This window comes from Serinus canaria, chromosome 12, assembly GCF_022539315.1.
Source record: "Serinus canaria isolate serCan28SL12 chromosome 12, serCan2020, whole genome shotgun sequence".
In the NCBI taxonomy this organism is placed as follows: Eukaryota; Metazoa; Chordata; class Aves; order Passeriformes; family Fringillidae; genus Serinus; species Serinus canaria.
In genome coordinates this window covers 10,721,233-10,743,397 of record NC_066326.1, presented here as the reverse complement: position 1 = coordinate 10,743,397, position 22,165 = coordinate 10,721,233, and the positions used below count along the sequence as shown (strand labels likewise).

The 22,165-nt window shown below is 53.9% G+C and overlaps 1 protein-coding gene across 1 annotated transcript in view; it reads left to right on the top strand.

Annotated features, from left to right (window-relative positions):
• Positions 1-20,962: 20,962 nt before the first annotated feature.
• The window catches only part of PLXNA1 (plexin A1), a 114,283-nt gene continuing 113,080 nt past the window's right edge, over positions 20,963-22,165 (top strand). Inside the window, exon 1 of the mRNA XM_050979178.1 lies at positions 20,963-21,119. The gene's annotated coding sequence lies outside the window, so the exon portion shown is untranslated. The remainder of the gene's footprint in view (positions 21,120-22,165) is intronic.

The window sequence follows — 22,165 nt, the reverse complement described above, 5'->3', positions numbered from 1 at the left end:
TCCAGTGTGCGAGAACATCACCGGCACTCCAAGCACCAAATTTGTGATCTTGCATAAAAACTCAACCCGCTGCCTCCTGCTGTTAATATTTCACACTTGGCTTTGCAAGATGCTTTATCTAATATCCTCTCTGCATTTAGGCAGCTACCTTCTCTGCCTTGTCCATAACAGGAGAGGCGGGAGGAGGAAGGCAATTGCCAAGTATGTCTGTAATCTATGTAGGAGGGTTTTGTGTAGCTGTAGGGGGAGAAGAGTAAGTCTCATTTCCTATTTTATAGTCTGCTGAGTCCTGTGATCTCATGCTGTGTGCTCCTTTTCCAAGCAGAATTTTTCAATTTGTCTTTCAAGTTCTTGTTATTTTTTATTTCCAAACTGGTTAAAAGTGTTTGTCTGTAACTCGTTGATAAATTGTTTGTGTCTGACTCCCTCAGGTGCTTCATTGCCCTGAGGCAATTGTCTTGTATGTGTCTCCAGACCACCTTTTTCTTCTCTTGTCTTGTGCCCCCCCAGTGGGCTGTTATCATCCCTTTTTTGGAGCACATGGGAGCCTGAAGGGCTGTTCAGTGTCCTGTGACATGTAACCCCACACCTGCTCCCGTTCAAGTCGGTTTTATCGTTGTCCAAAGCTGGATGTGCTGTTCCTGAACTGACTCACCTGCCTTGTCAGCCCTGTCACTCTGCCCTTGGTGTGTGTTGGATTCTCCTCACTTTCCCTGTTCTTGATTCCTTGGGGGAGTGAAGGTTGGTGTGGACTGAAGTGATTGGGCTGTATCCCCTTTGAGCTGAGGCTGTTCAGGCTGGTAATGCTGCCCCTCCATCTCCCACTCTGGTGTGTAATTGTGCTGGCAGAGTGGTGGTTTTGCAGCCTGGGGCAAAGCCAGAGGAAGCAAATGGAGCAGCCACTGGTCTCAGGAGAGCTCCCAGTCAAAAGTGTGTCTTGAATTTAATGACACGTGTGCTCTTTCAGAGTTTTTATAGAGGTCAGAGCATGGCAGGGAACTTTCCTCTGTCATCTTCCTAGGGAGAACAGCACACAAACTTTTCTTTCCAAGTTGAAATCAATTGTTCCCTCAGGGCTATGTAACAAACTGCTCCTGTAGCTGATTTCCCCTTGTGAATGGCCTAAATTAGATGCTCTCCCTGGTTGCCCTCATTGGAATAGCTTGTGCTTTATCCAGCCATTTCGTTTGTGCCATTTGCTACAAGATGTTGATAGCACTTGTCTGGTTCCTGCTGCCCTGTGTTGTTCTGTATGGGAGCTATTGCATGGCAGGCCTGCTGTCCCAGGGCGTGGAGGAGAAGAGGCAGCAGGGACTTGGAATCTCAATTTGACTTCTACTTTGCATCTTCCTTTGTTTTCAGAAAGTCTGTTTAAAAATAATTCCTTGTATCTTTGGAGCAGGTTTGCTAATTGACATGAATTGAAACAAAGCCCTTGGGCTTACTTGGATCTTTTTGAGGAGTTAGAATCTATTCACCTCCTTATGGGTCTCTGAAAGCTTAGTTTCAAAATCCTTTTTGAATGCTGGGTTGATATTGGGGTGACAGCTGCAGGGTAAATTGTCTTCATTCCCATCTAGTGCTAACATTTTTGGCAAACTGGTGCATGCAGTTCAGTCCTGTACAGTTCCTACTGCCTGCTCTACAGAATTAAAAAACAAGCTACCTTCAGTGTTTAAAACCAGAAAACAATTTGGAGTCACCCAGAAACTCCAGCTGTGCCTTCTGCATGTGCATCTATACATGAGCAGCTCTGCTGGAGTCTCTGGGTAGGCATCTCCTCCTTGCCAGTGGGGCAGAGCTTTTGTGATATTTAGTCCTTGAACAGTCTGAGTTAATCCCTCTAATGGCCACCAGTGGAGGACATGAGTGACACTCCCTCAGGAGGAATGAAAAGGATGTTATTTGTTCCCTTCTGTGACCTCTTGAACATCCCACTGTACCCATTTTCTTGGTGGTGGAGTCCACTATGATAGTGAGTTTGATTTTTATTTTCTGTGAGTGGGGAGTGCCACTGTAAGTCAGGATTAGCTAAACATAACATTAAAAATAAAGCACGGCTATTAATTTAATGGCTTCCTCGTTACAACCATCATAAAACAAGTAAACAGGAACTCTGCCAGCGCTGCCTGCAGTCCTCCTCCAAGTGGCTGAACCAAGGGAGAGATTTGAACTCTTGCCATTTGATAAAGCCATGTGTGAACATGGCTTTTTAAAAATTAAATCTTTACTTTTCCTGTAGTAGCCTTTCAACTGCTGAGGAAGCCTGGCCAGTGACTGCAGTGGAGCTTTGCAGCTCTTAATGAGACAGAAGGGAAATGGCAGTTCAGGACTTAGCTTAAATCATACCAGCCAAAATAAAAGATTACAAAAGGCAGGGAAATTGTTCTTTGTGGACTGTCTCACTGAAACAGCCTTTGTAGTCCCTTTAATCCTTACTTATTTTTCTTTTGCAAAGGAGAATAAGTAAATTCTGTGTTGGGACTTTTTCCCCTCTACTCTTTATCTTCCAGAGTGCTCTTGCCAGCTGTTGGCAACTTGCTTGGATTGGAGTTTACCGGATTAAATGGATCACACTGGGGATCTGTGGTGGCCACGTAGACTGGGTGCCTGCTCCCAAGTACAGTTCTGTCTCTGCATCTCAGTGGGAAGTGTACAGTGGGAAAGCACACAGGGGTGTCCAAACAGAGTGTAAGCTGAAAGCAGTGGAATTATTTGTGTGCTGGGCTTCTTCCAGCCTTAAATCAGGTGCTTGTGCAGTGCTGTGGGGTCTTCAAGAGGTTACAAAAAGAGAAAATACTCATCCATTTGTTAGAAGGCTCCATTCTAGTTATTTTTATATAATGCCTTCTGGTATACTGAAGTTTACATTCCCAAACTGGAGGGTGGATTACAAAACAGAATATCCACAGTAATGTATTTAATATCCAGCTGTGGAACCTCAGTGCCAGCTGTGTGCTCCACCCAGCCTCTCGCTGGCCACATGTGCCTGTGCTAGGAAAAAGGAACTTTGCTGTCTGAAGGAAAGAGTTACCATTTAGTCTGTGGCCAAACAGATAAAGGGGAGGATTCATGCTTCAGAGTCCAAGCAGATCATCTGTGTGAAAGTACCCTCAGCCAGCAGGGTCTGGCTCCTCAGCTGCTCAGAAAACAAAGCAGATGTCCTCTGCTGAGGCTGCAGGTGGTCCTCCCTGCTGATCCAAAGCTCAAGGAGTTTTATTTGAGGCTACTTTGAGGCAATGAATGTGATTAGGTCTCTGAAGGTTATAGGAATCCAGTGTTGAGGTGACAGTATCCAAGTGTAGAAGCAGGAGAAAGAGATACATTTGCTTCTTTGTGACTGATGGGCTGATGTTTCAAAGTGTGGTTCTTTTCCTGGGTAAAAGAACTTCATTCAACACTGCAAGGAATTGCACAGAAAAGTGAGACCCACATGCACACCATAAATTTAAGGTAATCTATACCATTCTGTGAACTTGGTCACTGTCAACCAGTGCTTACCTCGTGGGATTGGAGGTCCAAGCTCAGCTCTCTGGAAAAACCAAGCACACCCATTACAGGGATGTTTTCTTTACTACACTCAAGAGAATTGTGCTCTGGATCTCTTGGCAGTCACCCCTGAGGCTGGGAGCTCTAACACTGCTACAGACCTTGCAGCATTCCTGAGCATTCAGATGACAACAGAGTCACAGCTGTTCTCAGGAGGGCAGAATTCTGCCATTCTCATCTTGAAAGAAAATTGGATTTTAATGAGGAGTACAAGGTAAAAACTTCTGAAACTTGGAAGGCTTTCACCAGCCTTTGAGAATGTGGACCATGGAGCAAAAAGCATCAAAGGTGGCTCAGCCCTGCTCCTGTCCATGGGGCTCCCTGGGGAGAGCTCGGGGCTCTCTGTGCCCTCCTGGCTCCATCTGCTCCATAAGAATTAGATCCCTTCCATCCAGTCTTAGATTTTAGGGTTAAGTAATTTATAAACCAGTCTGCAATATTTCTTATTGTTGCTGTATATCCCTACATATTCCCCCAAAAGTCATTTCCAGGTTTTTAAAGTTATATCAAATCTCTGCCTGCTGACTGCAGGAGAAGCATCTTCCCTCTCGTGGTGTCTGTATGTCCAAAGAGGCTGTGCCTCCCCCAGGGTTTTCCCTCCTGTGTTGAGCCCTGGGGATTGAGTAGTTTATGGGAGTGAAGAGGAAATGCTCAGGGAAAAGGAGTGGTTGGAAATGTACTTTAACTCTTAACGTGGGAACTTAACCTATGGCCTTGGTTCAGGTTTTCTAAGGATTCTCCAAGCCCTGAAAATCTGGGTGAGTGATTATGGCAGGTGAGTCTCAGAGCTGTACAATAAATTAATGGACTTTTCCATGGACCTGTGCACAGTGTATCAAGTAGTGTAATGGTGCTCTTGGTCCAAACTTCTTCATGCAAAGTCATCAGTGGTTTTGTAGCCCCTTACTGTTAACAGACATACTCCCTATCCCAGGAGCAGGGACTTTTGGAGAAGCCTTAGGTACTTTCTGCCTTCCCTAAAGCACTTTGCAGGGCACTGACTGTGGGCACAGCTGTGCAAATTGAAAAGCAAACTGATCCTGCTGACTCTGCCTCATTTTACTTCCCCTGACAAGTAATTGAGTGGTTGCACTTTATTAGTGCTAATGACTTTCTAGTTTGAGCTGTTAGTGTACAGTTTGATATTTATATTTATTTATTTGTAACATCCAGACTTTGTACTGTCTGGATTAATCCTCAAGCTAATCTGATGCTGAGCCATTATTGTGACAATTGAGTCACAATACAATTTGACATTCATGCTGTACCTGGTGTAGCTAATTTATATAGCTCAATTTATAAATTACATAAATAGGTTACATAATTTACCACATACCTTGAACACTTCATAGTAATATTCCCTGCTTGCAATTTAAACAATTTTTATACTGAGAATAATTTACACTGAAGACTCTTGAATAATTTTGCAATCTATTCCTGGACAGATAAGGGGTTGTGTTTGTTAAATAAACACTTGCTGGTGTTGATTTTAACTTACTAATCATCCTGTCCTCCTTCCCAGATAATCTGTAGCCTGTCCTGAATGATGCTCTGCTGGCAAGGCCAGACCTCTGCAGAGGTCCATGTCTTCAGCTTCTGCCTTTCAGGAGCTGCTTGCCTGGGAATGATGAATTTTTCCCTCTGTCATCCAACTGAAACTTCAGTGCAGCTGGTCCTTGCTGGAGAACCAGCCCTGCTGCCTGCAGCCTCCCCCAGGAGTGCAGAACCCTGGCTTCTCCATCGCCCACCTGAGCACCTGTGTGATGGTGGTGGTGGTGGTGTGACCCTGGTGAGGTGGGGCTGGAGGTGAGGAGGGGGCTTCACACTGATCTGGGAGAACTTGTGGTGCAGGGGTAGAGGACACTTCCATGTGCAGTGGCACAAACATTTACATGTGACAAGTCCTTGGGAAATTTCTGCCTCACCCAGCTGGTGTTAGAGGGAGACAGGTCTTACTCCTGACCCTGTGGCACCAAGGCATCAAAAGGAAGCAGTGAAAAGCATTGTGCAACCTGTTCATGACAGTCCCTCCCTGGCACCAAAGCTCTGTGTTTTCCTCCAGGAGCAGCTCCTGGAAGCAGCCCCAGCATGGGGACCCAGAGGAGGAGGATGGTGGTGTCCTTCATCCCTCATTGGAGAGGCCTGTGGCCCATTTCCATTGCTCCTGGTCCCTGGGGTTGTGTGAGTGGCCATGAGTGTCACTGTGCTGCTGGCAGGTGTAAGCCTGGGTGTCTGGCACCCACCTGCAGCTCCTGCAGCTGGCGCAGTGTTGACCTGCTGGTAATATTTGCAGAGGTCCTGCTCTCCATATATTTCACTTCCCATCTTTTGGAGTCCAGGCTGTGGCCAAACAGTTCCCATGTGGCCAGCAGTAGAGAAGAGAGGCACTGGGGCAAGGATCTGGAGGCAGGTGCCCATGCAAACATCAGCATCACTTTTCCTTTCCTTGTCCTGTCACTTTTCATCCTGCTATCACTGCCTGGATCCTTTGCTTTCCCCAGGAGGGGCCAGTGGTGACAAAGACCATTAATTTTGCAACAACTGCTTCTAAACCCCATCAGACCCCCCCAGCTGTCACCCTGTGACTGATGCCTCTGAGCACCACAGATATCAAACCTGCAAACAAAATATTTAGGAGTGTGGGGATGGAGGTTGTCTCACAGCCCTGGCAGCCACCATGGCCACCAGCAGTGATGCTCAACCCTCTCCCCTTCCCCATGGCCCTGCTGGGAGGAGATGTCCCCTCTCTGAGCTGCCTGGAATCTGGGGGACCATGGCTCTCCCCAGCTCTGCCTTTGCTCCTCCCAATCGATGTCCCAGTCAGAGCCAACAAATGAGCAATTATGTGCACACAATCCCAGGACGTGCACAGCAAGACCCACGCACCCCAAACCCGTGTGGGCAGACCCTGACCTGGCTGGCTCCTGTAATTATCTCCTGCAAGGCAAAACAATTAGGAGTTTCTGCTCTCCTCTCCCTCCCTTCCCGCTTCCTCTTCATTGTTCTTGGCAAAAAAAGGTTAATCAAACTCAGAAAATATCCCTTTTTTCCCCCCCTCCTAAGCATGAGACTTAATTTTCTCTTTATATTTGTATTTAATTAATTCCTGCAAAGGCTCTGACTATATTTTTTTGGTATTATTTCTTTCTTTGTCTCTCTCATTGTTAATCCTTGCATATTCAGTTTTTCTCCTCCCTTTTCCCCTAGATTTGAAATTCTATTACCATTTCAGAAGGCAGGCGTTTGAAGAGAAAATTGAATACCCGTCCAGTCTTGATAAGAAGGGACATTTGGTACTAACGGTAATTTGTGAAGCAGATTTCCTCACAGCCCGTCGTTGGTCCCCACCTTTCTCCCCGTGTTTGCAGTGGATGATGTGCGTGTGCCACAGGGGCGTGGGGATGTCACAGCAGTTTGTGGCCTTTATATCCCTGGATTTCTGCGTCAGGGCCAGAATGCCCTGGCGGCCGTGTGTGGGGATGGGTGACATGGTGACAATGGTGACATGCTGTGTCTGACACCTCCCGTGTGCCGTCACACCCCTTAGGAGCCCACCCTGCACCCCACTTTGCTCTCTTAGCTCCGGGGTGATGCCCTATCGTATTGTCCCCCTGGTTTCAGGGGAAGCCTTGTTGTTTTCAGGAGAGCTCCTGCTCCTAGCTCCAGGAGTATCCTCGGTGCCAGCAGGAGTGGGAGCAGGTCTCTCAGCCCTCCTGTGCAGAGCACGAAGGATCATTCTCGGGCTGTGGCTGTAGGAATGCGCTGGCCGGGGTAAGGCATCCACACGGGGATGTCGGAGTTTTGGACCCGGGGTCCTGCAGCTCCTCCGTCCCAGACACAGCCCTGGGCACAACCGTGCCCCTTGTGCCTTTCCCCACCTTGTCCTCGCACCTAGTGCGGGGTTCATGGTGCTGAGCTTCGGGCATCTGCTGACGCTGGGAAAACAGGTCTGGGGATTTATGGAGACCTTTTCCCCCTCCTCCGGGCTCGCTGTCACCTCCTGTCGCCTCCCCCGCGCGGGACATCCTGCGGGGTCCCCAGCGCCCGGCGCTGCCCAGGGATGCGGAGCGCCCCGAGCCCGCCCGCGGGGCCGGGTCCGAGCGCGCCTCGCTCCGTGCCTCTCTCCGTGCCTCGCTCGGTCCCTCGCTCTGTCCCTCGCTCTGTCCCTCGGTGCCGGCGGCAGCAGCAGCAGGTGGCACTGTCGGCCCGCGCTGCCGCCGCCGCTCCACCGGGCCGGGGCCACCGGCGGGGCTGGGGCCGAGGCCGGGCGGGTCCCGGCTGCCCTGGGAGCGGGGCTGCGCTGCCCCAAGCGCATCTCTGGGAAGGTCCCGGCCGAGCCGGGCGCTGCCTGCCTGCTGCGGGACAAGCAGCGGCCCCCAGTGTGCCGAGGGGATGGAGCGGGCTCCCGACGTTGTCTGGGTGATGCCCGTGACGGCCCGGACTGAGCTGAAGTGAAATATTCCCTGTTTCCTTGCCCGAGCGAGAGACTCCCTGGGCAGTCTATTCCACTGCTTGACAGCCCTTTCAGTAGAAAAAAATTCCCTCATATCCAATCCAAACCTCCCCTGGTGCAACCTGAGGCTGTTTCCTCTTGTTCTGTCACTTGTTACCTGGGAGAGGAGACTGATCCCCACCTGGCTACAGCCTCCTGCCAGGTAGGTGTAGAGACAGAAAAGGTCCAGGTGTTGCGGCCCCAGAAGTGCCCAGCCTGAGCTGGACAGCCACCACTGTGGTCACTGGTGTGTCTGTGGCTGCAGAAACCCCCTGCACAGGGCTGGGTGTTGGCTCCTGTTTGGTGTCATGATGGGGCTGGAGGGTCCTGGCTCCCAGCAGGGCAGGACCATGATGTCCATGGACCTGGATGTTCCAACAGGAGCCCCAGGGTGAACTCCCCATCCTGCCACAGCCGTGCCCCTGAAGTGGAGTAGGTGGGACACGATGGGGACCTGAGGTGGGATGTGAGAGTCTGGAGAAACCTTTTAAGTCCAGGGGCAGCAGCCTGGGGGTGGAGAGCATGGGGGTGAATGCTGAAGCTGCAGAGCCCTCAGGGAGCAGCATTCTCCCCACCTCTCTCACTGCTGGGTAAATCATGACGGCTTGGACTGAGCTGAAGTGAAATATTCTCTGTTTCCTTGCCCAAATCTGTAGTTTCCTTCTGGCTCTGAGGCTCTGGGCCATATTGCACATTTGAATTTAAAAGCAGACTTGTGCTTGGGCTTGTTATTTATTTATTTATTCTAGAATTGTTATTTTCTTTAAAATCAGGGTCCTTTTTTGCTGCAGTTTCGTGGTTCCTCTTGGAGCAATGACTGATGGACAGGGTTGCAGAGGGCTGGGGACACGAGTCAGAAGTTGGTCCCTGGTTGTGTGAGGTGTCCTTGGGGATGTCTGGAGCTGGCAGGAAGAGAGTGGTGGAGGGGAGAGCCTGGGAGCCTGGTGCTGGCTCCCAGCCCTGAGAAGGGAGATGCAGAGTTAAGGCGATAGCTGGGGGTGCTAATGGGCACCCCTCTTCCCCTCCCTGCTGTAGGATTTGCCATCTGCTGTGTGAGAAGCGGCATTTGCTTGCTTCAGGGATGTCACACTGGGGATGACACGTCCCTTCTCAGCATTGCTGGGCTGTCCTGGCTGGGCTGCACTCTGCCCATGCCCAGCGAGCTGCAGCAGAGTGGGGCTGGGCCCTGGCGGTGCCCTTGTGGTTTGTCACGGCTTTGCCTTACTCCCTGGAAAGCCAGAAAAGGTTGGTCCCTGAGACTGTGGCACAAGATGCACAAGCCCCGGTGGCCATTGCAGGGAGCCGAATGTGGCAGGCAGGGACCAGCCCCGCCCCGGCTTTGGGGATGGGAGCGGTGCCACGGAGCAGCTTTGGAGCGCAATGCTGGCAGGGCAGGGGGAAACAAGGATAACTTGTGATAGAAGCGGGGAGGAGGTGGGACAGGCCAAGGAGGAGTTGCTCAGAGAGGAGGACACCGCGGAAGGAGGGGTACAAAGGGGGAGAGAGCCCCGCTGCAGGAGCAGCCACCCCGTGCCGCACGCCCAGCAAGCCCATCAGCTGCTAACGAGGATTAATTGCCTGCTCCGGGCTCCTGAGCGGGGCTGCAGCCGCTGCCGCCTGCCCTCCGGTGCGGGTCCCCAGTGGCTCCGCGGGTAATTTATGGCCACATCGGTGCAGGCAGCTGTTCGCAGGTTGGCAGCGGCGCCGATAGGAGCCTGAGCCTGGTTTGAGGCTCTAAATAACCCCATCGGCTCTGCAAACCATCCTGGCCAGGCTAGCCAGCCAAGCTGCAGGGAGGAGAGGGTGGCAGTCAGACATCAGTGGTCCATCCCCCACAGGCATTAGGGTCCCCAGGCCAGGGGAGCAGATGGCTGCAGCCAGCTCGCGGCAGCACTGTCACAATGGGGTCCCTTAAATACCGATACCACAATTAATTGGGATTCACTGATCACTGCTGAATCTTGTGCCTCGCTGCATGTGGGGCGGGCGAGTGCCGGCAGCCGGAGCGTTGCCCAGCGGAGGCTGGAAGTGCTGCTGGCATCTCTCTCCATGCCCTGGGATATGTGTGGAGACATATGCTTCCCCAATCTGCTCGAGCCTTGCTGTGTTTTGACCATTCCTTGCAAACGGCCTCAGAGGGTTTTAGCTGGGGAAGGAGGTGCCAGGGACACTGAGGCAGTGAGATGGTGGCTGTCCTACAGACCCTGCCATGTCCTGATGAAAAAGGCTGGAAGAGGGAGGAATAGTTTGGGGGTACAAGAAAAGCCCCAGGGCCATGTGCTGGGTATTTATTTTTGGAGATGTTGGTTGTTCTAGAGCTGGATCTCTGTCCTAGGGTGATCCAAGTTACCCTGAGCCTAGGCCAGCACAGCCAGAGGTATAACCCAATCTATAATCTTTTACCTTCAAGGATTTAGTGTCTCTTGAGACTTGTCCTGGCCCAAAACAACTGGAAAAGTGGAGCTTGCAACCACCTCCTCAGAGTCCCCTGGCTTCTGTGAGCACTTCCAACATCATCTCACTGGTTTGCAAGTCAGGAGGATGTGACCTGACCTGGTGCCTGCAGCTGGCACCACTTCCCCAGGTGAGGTGGCCTCCCGGGTGCAGGGGAGCACAAGGGTTCCCCCAGCTGCACCCAGGGCAAGCCAGGGAGCCATGCTGGCTGCTGGCCTTGGCCATTGGCATTTTGGGGTCCCTGGGGGAGCGCCTCACTTGCTGACTGCCCTGGGACTGGCTGCCGTGGCTCTGTACTCCAGTACCTTTGACAGAGCACAGAGGTGATGGGTTTCTGATGTGCTGCTTCCCACAAGCAGTGATTTTGCTTTCCAAGGGGTTTCCTCTGTGTTCCCGAGTTTACTTCCCCTCCTCTATTCCTCAGGTGCTTCTGCCATCAGACAAATCCAAGTCCCTGGCATGTGGGCTGAGGTTCATGGGCAGAGCAGGGGCCCAAAGGATGGGGAGAGCTCATTTGGGGGTCCTGCCAGGACTCTGAGGGAGGTGGGAGAGCTTACGGGGGTGCAGGGATCTTGGGAAGTGACAGCAAAGCCCCTGCCAAGGGCCAGGGAGGTGCATGGGCTCTGGAGGTGGTTTGTGTCTGCAGGATGGGGCTGTACAGCCCAGTGGGATTGCAGCAGGCACAGTGTCGTGCTGGGGTTTATTAGGAGCCAGTTAATAACTCTGTGCTGGATTTTTCGTTAAAGGAGTTCATTTACCCTGGGCTGTTCTCTAGTGTGGGCTGCAAGGCTCAGCTCTGACCGTGTCAGGCTGAGCATCTGCTGCCTCACTGCCCCAGGATATTGCGCCTCACTCCCAGCAGTAGGGCTTGTGGGCTGAGGAGTGCCAGCAAGGATGGGCTGGGTCCCTGCTGGCATCCCCTTCTTGGTGACCCCCAAGCCCTGGCTGGGACAGGCAGCAGCCCCTCCCCACCTGCCTGTCCCATTCCTGCCACGAGGCACCAGCAGAGCCCTGTGCTGGGCTCAGGGCCTGCCCGCCCTGGTCACCCCCAGGTGGCTGAGCTTCCTCATGACACTGCACCGGGAAGTGGCTTTAGGAATACATATTGACATTAAAAAAGGCCCCTTTGTACCTATTAATTGAAGTCATTAAATTTAATGGGATGGTTATTGCATGTTAAATAAATACTGGCTAATTATGAAAAACATATTTGCCAAGGCTTAACTATAGAAAGGATGCCTCAATTACATGGTTATTAAACCTAAAAAATATACACTTTTAATAATGAAGTGACATTTAAATAACATACATTAACTGTCTTATTAAATGTTGATTCTTTTCATATTTGAGGACTTTAATTTGGAATGTTTTCCCTGGCACTAACTATACGATGCATCATTAGCTGTCTTTCACTCATCATTTTGTAAACTTTTTTAATAAATAGGCTGAAGTGTTTGTATTTGCTTTTGTTTTCCTAGCTTCCATCTCTCTCTTCAGGCAGCAGAGATGTGCCAGGGGTTTGTGCAGGCAGAGCAGGAACTTCCAGGCAGCTTCTTCAAATCACTAAACCCTTCCTAAAGATGGTAAACCCTTTCCTAAACCTGTCATCTTGAAATAGGCAGGCAGCCAAGCTCTTCAGGATTTTTGACATATTCTTATGGAAAGGACCACTCTGCCTCAGTCTTGGTTTTCCAGATTGAATTAGTTTGTAAGAAGTACCCAGGAGATGGAGAGCAGGGTAAGAGCAGGAGCTCAAGGCTGTGGTGGAAACACTATCCTGGTACAGCATTCTGTCTCTGCTGCCAAACCGTGGCACTAATCCTTGGAAAAGTCAGTGTTTTGGGATGCCTGCATCCTTCCCAGGCATGGGGGAACCTGCTTGGAGAGGGACGCTCTGCAGGGCACGTCCCACGTGCTGCAGCACCCAGCCCTGCTGCTCACAGGGATTCCTCTGTGGCTGGAGGGGCAGGGAGCAGGGAATGTGGGAATGGCGTGGAGCAGCACAACCCAGGGCAGGCAGGCTCCTTCCTTAATGCATTTATCGATTGCAGTGTACACGTCAGGATGTAATTTAGAAATCACTCTCCCAGAATCAATTAAAGACCTTACTGGCAGCACAGGCATCTCTTCTACTTAAGCCTTCACCCTTCCCTCAAATGCACACCCCACCCTTCCTGCTCAGCTTTTGGGGAGTTCCTGTCTCCCTCCCAGCCATGTGGAAATGGGGGTGCTGGGATCACCCTCTGGCAGACCTGCTGCTCTTCTGAGAGCTGCTGTTGCCTCAGCTGCCTCCCAAACCAGCCATCAGTTAGGGCTGTCAGGGAGCCAAGACCTCTCATCTTCCGGACTCATTCTTAATGTTCCTGTGTTCGCAGCGAGGTGAGTAATCTGTGCTGGGGAGGCCCAGTGGGCAGCACAGAGGCACTCAAATTAATTATGGAGGAGTTAAGTCCCAGGGGGGCTCCTGGGGGAGCAGGCCTCAGGCTGGGCTCGGAGGCAGTCAGCCGTGCTGATGCTTTGGGCAGGGCTGGAAGGTCGCTCGCCTGCCCTGTGGCTGCTCCATCCCTGTGAGGAGCTGGCCAGCATCATACCACAGCTGGGCTCAGGAGGAGGGGGCTCCTCAAAGGCAGCAACTGGGGATGGCATTGTGGGCAAGGGGAGGTTTGGGACAGTGACATGCCAGCTGCTCTGGGCTGGCTCTTGAGGGCTGGATGTGATGCCTGTACCCCATGACAGCTTCTTCCAAGGCACAGCCAGGGCTGCCTGGTCCGTGGGGATGGTGTTGGAGGTAAATGGTCTCCCAAGCCCATCAGCTCATCCATTTCCCTCCCCTGCTGTTGTGCCATTTGGTGTTGGCAGGGAAGGTGGGGCACAGCTCCCAGGCGAGTGGGTCTGGGACCAGCTGACGGTGACCCCAGGTCTCCTAATGCAGAGAGGCACAAGGTGGGGATGGCTGGACCCACATGAGTCCAGCTGGTGGTGCAGGTCCAGCAGCCTTACAACAGTGTGTGTTCAGCAAAGCAGAGTCTGGACTTGTTTTTTTGGCTGGAGAACCTGCGATTCTAAAATTAATCTTGGGGTGGGGTGGCACAATTGTTACTCAGGATTCCTGTGCTGCAAGGTAGGGGCAGTCAGAGTGGGCTGCTGTGGTGAGCATCAGGTTTTGTATCCTGATTTTTACTTGGTTAATATTATGGGGTTTGTTCACAAATGGGAACTGAAAAATCCTTTCACAATAGTAATCTTTCTTCCAAGACATAGACCTTTGACCATGTCTAAAAGAATTTCCCTCTTTCTCTTCCCTCCCCCGCCCCTTTTCTTACTGTGGTGATGAACTTTCATCAGAGCAATTGCAGGCTGGGTTTCAATTCAGTAAAACCCACTTTAGTCAATAATAACTTTTCCATGGAATTCTGGGATTTGGGTCCTGTCTTTGTGCCCTATCTCCTAGCACTGTTACAGGTCCACAGACTGAAGTCAGAGCAAGTGAAACATCCCTGCTCCATCCCAGCACCATTATGCTCACAGCAGTGATGCCAGGATTCCTCTGGCAGTGATGCCAGGAACAAACCCAGCTCAGCCTTGGGGGGTACCAGGCTCTCCAGTTCCTCCCACCCCAGAAACAGAAGGAGCACAATGGATGCAGACCCACCTCAGGAGGGCTCATAGCCAGGAAGCTCAAGCCAAGAGACCACAGGTACCCTCAAGCCACAGTGTCCTGCTGCCCTGGGGTGAGGCTTGTGGTGATTGGTATTTCACAGGCCTGAGCATTTCTTCCTCACCAAGGTTCATGATGCTCCTCAGGGGATCTCTGTGCTGCAATGTAACATCCCTGTATAGAGAAATTTTCTTAAGTAATGGTTTCTGCAGATTCTTTAAAGGTATATTTATCCTATCTTTTATTGGAATAGAATTAAAGCAAAATTAGAAACTAAAATAACTTTAATTACGAATTTCATGATTCGGTATGTTGTAAATCTTTCAGCATAATATTGTGCCATAAAAATGCTATTTTGTGATAATTATTATTATTATAATTAATGTTCCATAATTGCTGATGTCGCAGGCACATGCTATCTCCCAGGTTTTCCTGCAGAGTCTCTGGAGGAGCTCTTCCACGGCAGGGGAGATGCAGAGGATCCAGCCGGGTGCTTGGGCAGGCTCTGGCTGTGTGCACACAGGGGGGTGCCTGAACCATGCTGCCAGCTTATCCCACCCTGGGGGTTGCTTTCAGCACTTCCCAGACAAGGAGGATGCTGCAAGCTGTGAATAATGCCTCTGCCCCTGGCTGTGCTCTGGTCATGGCCACACTCGTGGTCGCCCACAAGCTCCCTCTGACAGGGAGATGGGCTGAGTGTGGTTTGGTGGCTCTGCCTTTGGGCTGGTGAGAGCACCCCAGGCTGTCTGTCTGTCCTGTCAGGGGCAGGGGCAGGTACTTGTGAGGAGGAGCTGCAGGATATGAGCAAGGGGAATATGTGATGGAGGGCTAAGACTGGCAAGAGGGAGGTGGGAGAAGGCAGTGGGATGGATGCAGTGGCCAGACCAGGGCTTAGCAATTCTCAGAGCATCCTTTACCAGCTCAGGGGATGCTGCTGGGGTCTGGGAGGCAGGGACACAGAGTGGGTCTGTGGGCCCAGGTGTGAGGGAGGAGCAAGAGCACAGGGATGGAAAACGCCCGGTGCCAAGTGTGTGAATTTTTCATGTGACCCTGAGGCCTCACTTGTGACAGCAAGGGGCTGCCCAGGCCCAGCTGAGAGAGGGAAGGCATCAAAATAGCCACTGAACCACCTGCTTCACAGTGGTGTGTGTAGATGGGATGAAGCTGAAACCAGGATACATTTTTAATGACTCAGGAAGGGCTGGGTTTCTTTAAATAAGACTAGACAATGAATATGTGCTCCTGAAGCTGTGTAGTGCACCACGAATGCATTATTTACAGCAGCTTCTTCCTTGTCCATTTTAATTTTACATGGGTACTCGAGAAAGGGAAGGGACTCCTTGATGTCTCATGGCCACCCACTTGTTCCATGTGACAGAGGTGAAATTTTGAGCCACCAGAGGATTTACTGTTGATCTTTCCATGACTTGAGTCAAGGGCAAAACAGCCATCCTAGAAATGGAGCCTGGCACCTAGGAGTGGAGGGAGCTCCAGCCTGAAGTTTTGTCTGACTGATGCATCATCTGGTCTTGATAGGGCCATTTTCTGCCTTCCCCCCATGGATGAAAAATGCAGGGGGGATGTTCTAAGGCTGCTGCAGCCTTCCCTTGTGCCCACACATGCTCAGCTCAGAATCTCTGCTCCCTGCACTGGTGGAGGACCAGAAGCCTTTGGGAAGTGGACAGTGACACATGATCCTAAGAGTGAGGGAGGTGGTGAATCTGCTCCATGGAAAAGGTCCTCAGTTGACCCTGGCAGGGAGGGTATGGAGCAGGTGGGAATAAGCAGCAGCACAGTGGGCTGTGGCAGAGCAGGGGAGGAGTCCATGGTAGTGCATCTTGGAGACTTTGTGGACCTGGGGAATGGAGCAGTGACTTTTTCCTTGTCTTCAACACTGCTCTGACTTAAAGTCTGTGCTTGGTGCAGGGATGTTGGGCTGCCAGGGGAAGCACAAAGTGGTTCCAGCACTCCTGAGGGGCTGCTGAGGTGGGATCAAAGTCTAGGAGCTGACGGACATCAGGCTGCTTTCCCCAGCACTGCCAGGCCTGGGAGGGTTGAGATGGCAGCTTGACGGCTTGGAAAATAGGCTGAGATGAAGGAATATCAATAGGAGAGCGAGCTGTTCCTGCCGCACAGCCCCGGGGCAGCCAACGTGAAAGGCTGGTTGTCTCGGAGGAGTTGACAGGTGTCTGCATCAGGCATCCTGCTAATTAAGCACCGTCATGAGTCACAGGGCTGAGGGATGAAGGAGCTGGGAAGGAGCTCAGCTGGAGCAGGTATGGCCAGAGGGGATCTCTACAGGACCTCCCTGGCCCCCGGGGATGGGCTGGTACATGCCTGATTTGTGGGCTGGTGGATACACAGTCATGGGATGGGCGGGTCCTTTGGGGAGCTGGGGGATCGGCTTTGAGAAGAGCAGAGCCATCCCACTGGGTGTCTGTCTCCCCCCATTGTGGCTGTGTGTCCTTCCCTGGCTCCCATGTGCAGGCACTGATGTCCAGACCAATCTCCTGTCACAGACCTGGCAGGGGCCCCCAGAGCCTCTCCCACACCCCCAGCCCCCAGCACCCAGCCCACCAAACCTCTTCCCAAATCAAAGTGTGCCACACTGCCAGTGGCAGGCTGAGAAAATGAGGATATTCCCAGGCTTGTCTTTCTCCTGATCCCCTCCAAGAAGATCCTCTTCTTGCTGAAATGAGCAGTGGTGCTGCCAGCCTAGCAAGGCCTCTGCCAGCGAATTCCCAGGAGCATGAGCCTGGTGGGCTGGACACAGGGGCTGCTTGCCTCTTTGTGGACACTGTGATCTGGAGGGGCCTGTAGCAGCAGGCAGGGGATGAAAGCTGTTCTGGCAGACAGCAAAGCACCTTCCTTTCCAGGCAGAGCCAGGAGTGAAGGAATGCTGCCACCCTGGTGACAGCCCCTGTGCCACCCTGTGTCCCTGCCCCGTGTGCCTCTCCAGCACCTTTTGCCCGCTGCCCTTCATGCAGCTGCAATCCCCTGAAAAATGGCTCTATTCATTACCCATCTTAATTCCACCCTGGATCCCCAGAGGTCCACAGACACAGTTTGTTATCCTGGCTGTCAAGGAGCTTAAAGAGCTGCTGATGCCTCCTGGAGAACTTTGACAAACCCTCTGGTCAGACCCAGTGCTGCTCCCCAGCCTGGCTGCTCAGCCTTTCTGCTCCTGAGGCTGGATTAGCAAAGACATCTGTGAGAGTGGGAGGGGGAAAATCTCCATTGCTGCCATCTGGGCAGAGTGGATCCCTCCTGGTGCCCATGTCCATCGGGGCATAGCCTGGGACCATTTGGGCAGAGCAGAGCTGCAGAGTCTGGCTGGGAAGGTCCCCAAAGTCCACATTTGGATTCCAGACTGTTCTCTGGGCCAGTCAGATTTCACAGCCTAAAAACCTTTGGGCTGAGGCCACTGAGTTTCTTTCATCTCTCTGTGTCCAGTTCAGGCAGTTTAAACTGGGGTTGCAGCTTCTTGGGGGTTCATTTTCTGAAAATTTTTCCTCCTATGGGTGATAACCAAGGGAAGTGACATGGTCTTGACTCCTGCACTGTGCAGAACTCTGCCTTTTAGCGGAGTTTTTAGCAACCAAAAACTGCAAACAGAAGAAAAACTGTGAATATTTTCTGATTATTTTTGGTCCCTCACCACTCAGACTGGGAGAGCAGAGTAGAAAAGCTTCCCCATCTCTCTGGGCTCTCTCCAGTGCCTTAATTCTCTCCCAGTTAGTTTCTGGTTTTGACGAAGCAGTTGTCAGGCTGCTTTTAGAGGACAAGATGCCCCTCAGTCCCTCTGCTGACACAGGCAAAGTGCCCCAGACACCCCAAGAGCAGTTTGTGTCCCGATGTAATTCTGGTCGAAGCTGGGTAAGACGCGCCGAGTTTAGCACAAAGAGCAGGAGCGGGGTGAGTCCTCAGCCCTCACTGCTGGGTTTGAGCCCAGCTGCCTCCGAGCCATCCTCGGCCCCCAGCCCTCCCTCCGAGCCATCCTCGGCCCCCAGCCCTCCCTCCGAGCCATCCTCGGCCCCCAGCCCTCCCTCCGAGCCAACCTCGGCCCCCAGCCCTCCCTCCGAGCCATCCTCAGCCCCCATCAGTCCCTCCGAGCCAACCTCGGCCCCCAGCCCTCCCTCCGAGCCATCCTCAGCCCCCAGCCCTCCCTCCGAGCCATCCTCAGCCCCCAGCCCTCCCTGGCAGCGCCCTGCCGAGCCGGGAGTGTTTTTAGGTGCCACTCACGGCGGTTCCTCGGGGCACGGCCGGGCTGTCAGCCCGCGGGGCGAGGATGAGCAGGGAGGCTGTGGATGAGCACAGCAGCCCCCTGGGAGGCAGGATAAAAGGCCGAGCTTCCGAGATAACGAGAGTCTGTCTGCGGGGGTGAGGTGCCCAGACGCGGGGGAAGCCGTGTGAGTGACAAGCGTGTCCCGGTGCCCCCGGGCGCGGTGTCCGACGAGCCACCGAGCAGCCGTGGGAGCTCTGCGGGTCACTGGAGCCTGAGGCTGTTTCCCACCCGACACGAAGCCCAATGGCCCCTGCCAGCTCCCTCCTGACCCTTGCTGGGCACGGAAATGGGTGGGTTTTGGATATCCTTTCTGTTTTCTTTTCTTCCCTTCTCTCAGGGCTGGGCGCTCCTCGGTGCATCACGAAGGAGCACTCTCAGCCAGGTGCCCGTTCTTTTCTCAGCTCCACCACCTTCGTTCCCCTTGTCCCTGGGAGTGTTTGGACAAATACATCTTGCAGCCAAAATAAATCGCTCCAGTTTCCCGTGCCAGGGCACACGGGAATGGCAGCACCGGCCCGGGGGCAGGGCTGCTGCATCACTCGGTCCTGCTCTGGGCAGGGAGAGCACAGCCCTCTCTTTTTGCCTCTGTGGCAGGAGATGGCAGCCGTGGGACCGAGGTGCCCCGGCAGCAGCCCTGGGAGAGAGTGGATTTAAAAGCAGTAGTGGGAGATTGCCTGAATATATCTCCCTTCTTTTTTATTCGTTTAAGAGGTTTTGCTGTGTCGGTAGCTCCCCTGAGAGACAGGAGCAGCAGCCTCTTTGGATGTGAATACCTGACAAGTTTTTAATGTGAAAGGTATTCACTAAATTTAGTCTCATGGAGGAAGGCATAAAAAAAAAAAGAAGTGTTTCTTTCAGTCTGGGGAAGTGATCCAAATCCCAGCCACTTCCCTGCCGGCAGAGCTTGATGATGTCTCCTCTGTCTGGAAAGCTTTTATGTCTGGGCCCCATGTGTGTCCCTGCACAAACAAGAGGTGGGAGAATGGCAGCCACCGATGCTGTGCCCTGGGGGAACTGGGCTGTTCTCAGCTCCTCTGGCCTCTTGGAAATGGATGCTGGTGAGGGCGGGATGGGGAGATAAATGAGAAGAAAACCTTGTTGTCCAAGTTGCAGGGACATCATCTTGGCTCTCGTGTGGGCTCTGACTGAGGTGTGAGCATTGAGATGCTGAGGGTGCTAAGGGGAGTGCAGCTCTGCTGTTTAACTCAACCAAGTCACCCTTTTCCCCCTCCATTTTGTCCCTAATCTCACTGGAACCTCTGAAGGTCCATTTTCTTCTCTGTTCTGGTACTGGAGACTCACCTGTGCCTTGTGCTGTCCTTTCATGTCCTCTCCCAAAGTGCCCTGTGCTGCCCTCCACAGCTTTGGAATTCAGTTCCTCCTGTCAGAGAGGGCAAGGAGCTCCTGTGGGTTTGTGGACACACACACCTGCTGGGATATTGCAGAGGACATCCACATGTGTGCCTGCACAAGGTGAGCACACACCTTCCTTCAGATGGGGCAGCTCCCAGACTCCCACGGGGTGTAAAGGACAAAGTGTCAAAAGGACAAAGTGACCCCGTGCGGAGAGCTGGTGGGGCTAAAGGTATGGCTAGCTGCAGCCAGGAAAACCTGGCTGAACGAGACACCTTGCACCGACCACCCCTGTCCTGTAAATGGTTCTGGTTCACTGGGTGGGGTCCCAGTGAACCAGAACCATTTACAGCTCCATCTCCTAATGGGGAGGTCTGGAAAGATCCAAGTCAAAGGTCTCTTCTGAAATCAGGGAAGTCCCCATGACAAACATTCTATTTATTTTTGTTGATTTTTACAAAGGTCCCTTCTTTGGAGAGATGATGGAGCATTTCATTAGGGCCAAACCGGGCAGAGCAGGGTGCCACGGTGGCACTGCTGTCTCCGGGATGGGACTCTGTGGCTGGCATGGTGAGAGGGAAAAGCAGGGGAAGGTTACAAAAGTGGATAATACCAAGCGTGCTTAAAAAAAGACAAACAACCACTTCAGACTTGCAATTAATATATTTTAATGTTTTTTATTATTTTTCTCCCCTTTTGTAATTTTAATTTTAGGGGACTGGATGCGATGCCAGTGGGAAGATGCTGAATGGACAGCCCTGGGGACCGAAGTCCTGCCGTGGGGTGCAGGAGAGCGGCGGGCGAGGCTCAGGTGAGTGGGGTCCGCTCCCTGCTCCGCGACCCCCGCGCTCCCCTCCGCTCCGGGACCGCTTTTAGCGAGACCCCTCCCGTGGTATCGCCCCTTTAAGGGCGGGAGGGGCGGGGCGGCCACGCCCTCATCTCCCCGCCCACCTCTCCCCGCCCCCGTTCCCCGCTTAGGGCGCCCCCTGCAGGCGGACCCGCGGGCGCGCCCCCGCCTCCCCGGGCTCTTCCCTCGCGCCGCCGGTGCGGGGCGTGCGCGCGTGCGCGCGGCGGGGGCGCGCGCGGCGGGCGGCGTTCCGTCGGGGCCCCGCGCCCCGTCCCATTCATGCGGGGCAGCAGCGGCGGCGAGAGCGAGGCGGGCGCGGAGCCCCGGGCGGCGGCGACGGCGGGGGGAGGCGGGCGCGGAGGAGGAGGGGACGGAGGAGAAGGAGGCAGTGGCGGCGGAGAAGGCGGCGGCGGCCCGGCGGGCGGCTTGGTGTGGAATGCAATTATGGCTGGCACGGCGGAGGCGAGCGGGGACCGGAGCCGTGAGTAACCCGGCTGCAACTTTCGGGCGCGGCGCGATGAGCCCGATCGGTCGGTTCGCTAACAATAATGCGGATTTGGCTTTATCGCTCCCCTAAAATATTTGGCTTTATTGCCACCGCGGCGACGGCGCTGGGCTGGCCCGGGCAGGGCACGGCGGCCCCGTCGGGGGGCGCGGAGGGGCCGCGGCGGCCGGGCAGGGCTGGGCCGGGCAGGGCCGGCGCCGCGCTGCTGCCGCCGGGACCAGCCCGCATTGCGCCCCGCGGCTCCGGGAGCCGCCTCCCGCGGGGGACAAAACCGCGCCGGGACCGAGCCTCTTTCTTTATCCGCCGCACGCCCCGCGTGGGTCTCGTAGCGGTGTGTGCCGGGGACCGGGCAGGTACGGGCTGGACGGGTTGAGGGCCGCCTCCCATCCCGGAGCTGCTCGGGCCGGGGCGCTCCCGCGGGAAGCCGGTGCCAGCGGTGCCTCCCTACCCGGTGTAGCGGCGGGGCTTGGCCGCCTTCCTCCTCCCCTCCCTCCCCGCTGCACCCTCCCGCCCGGCTCTCGGCGGCGTTCGCTGCCCCAGCCCCTCCGCCGCGCTGCCCAGCCGGGTCCGGCACTGCTGGGGACGTGAACCGGGCTCAGCCCTTCCGTGCTGGCCGCCTTGGATCACGTATCTGCCTGCCCTGCGTCCCCGCTGCCATCCCCGCATCGTGCTGCCCCACATCCTCGCTGTCATCGCTGTGTCCGCACCGCCCCGTGTCCTCGCTGCCATCCCCGCATTGTGCTATCCCATATCCATTCACGTATTCTCGGCGCTTTACATCCCCGCATCCCGCCGGGGCGCGGTGAGCGGCAGCCGGGCTGGGCTCGTCCTGGAGCCCACAGCGCCGCCGTTCCCTCCGCGCTCCCCGTTCCCCAGCCGCCGGCGGGGAGGTGCCGTGTGCGCCCTGCGGGATGGGATGGGATGGGATAGGGTGAGATGGCTGCCGTCGCCCTCGTTGTGATCATTACTATTGTGATCGCGCTGTAGTTTGGCAGCGCAGCGCCGGGCACCTCCGAGCGAGG